This window comes from Humulus lupulus, chromosome 3, assembly GCF_963169125.1.
Source record: "Humulus lupulus chromosome 3, drHumLupu1.1, whole genome shotgun sequence".
NCBI lineage: Eukaryota > Viridiplantae > Streptophyta > Magnoliopsida > Rosales > Cannabaceae > Humulus > Humulus lupulus.
The window spans coordinates 273,429,966-273,431,376 of NC_084795.1; positions in this window are offsets into that span (position 1 = coordinate 273,429,966).

A 1,411-nucleotide genomic window follows, 5' to 3' on the forward strand; every position below is an offset into this window, starting at 1 on the left:
TTGTCACATTTTTTGACGTAGGAGATCGAGTCCTTTGACGGAGTGGGCCAGTAATACCCTTGACTTAATATCTTCAGGGCCAGGCTTTGCCCCCCAGTGTGATCTCCGCAGAAACCCTCGTGCACCTCCTGCAAAATGGTCTTCGCCTCGCCTAGCAGAACGCACCGTAGGAGAGGTAAAGAGTGTCCACGCCGGTATAATATCTCATCTATCACCGTATACCTTGGAGCCTGGTAAAGTACCCGCCTTGCATCACTTCGCTCTTCGGGTAACTTTCTTGCTGTGAGATATTCGAGGATAGGGGTCACCTAGGTCAGTCTGGCGTCGATCATCTCGACCTCCGCCCCGACTTCCTCTATGTTTGGTTTTTCCAAGAACTCTCCCGGCACTAACCCCAAAGTCTCCGTCTCCCCAGAGGTAGCGAGATTTTCCAGGGCGTCCGCGTTGGCATTCTGTTCCCGAGGTATCTGCTCGATTGACCCGGGCTCGAATGTAGATAGTTCTTTCTTTACCCTGGCCAGGTAAGCAGCCATCTTGGTTCCTCGTGCTTGGTACTCCCCTAACACTTGGTTTACCATGAGCTGGGAATCGCTGTAACACTGGGACGGAGCTGGCCTTTAGCTCCTGGGCCACCCTTAACCCGGCCAGTAAAGCTTCGTATTCATCCTCGTTGTTGGACGCGTTGAACCCGAATTGCAACGCTGAGTGGAATCGATGTCCTTCTGGTGATATCAATATGATTTCAGCCCCAGAGCCGTTCTCGTTAGACGAGCCATCTACGAAGACCTTCCATGAGGCTTGGGCTAAGGAGGCCTGGGCTGACTCTTCTACAGGATCTTCTCGGAATCCTGTGCACTCTGCCACAAAATCAGCCAGGGCCTGGCTTTTTATTGCAGTTCGTGGTATGTACAAAATCTCAAATTGGCTGAGTTCAATAGCCCACTTCAATAGACGTCCCAATGCTTCAGGTTTTTGCAAAACCTGCCTTAAAGGCTGATCGGTTATGACGTGTATTGAGTGGGACTGGAAATACGGCCTGAGTTTTCGGGAGGCCGTAATGAGACAGAAAGCCATCTTCTCCATCAATGGATACTGGGATTCAGCTCCGAGAGGCCTCTTGCTGATATAATAGACTGGATTTTGAGATCGGTCCTCTTCTCGGACTAATACGGCGCTAACTGCATCTTCCGTGATAGCTAGGTAAAGGAAAAGAGGCTCTCCTGTCGTTGGTTTGGATAATACGGGCGGCTTGGCTAAATGTGCTTTCAGGTCGAGGAAGGCACGTTCGCATTCCTCGGTCCACTCGAATTTCTTATTCCCCTGCAGCAGGTTGTAGAATGGCAGACACTTGTTGGTGGATTTAGAAATAAACCGATTAAGGGCCGCCACCCTTCCTTTCAGACTTTGAATG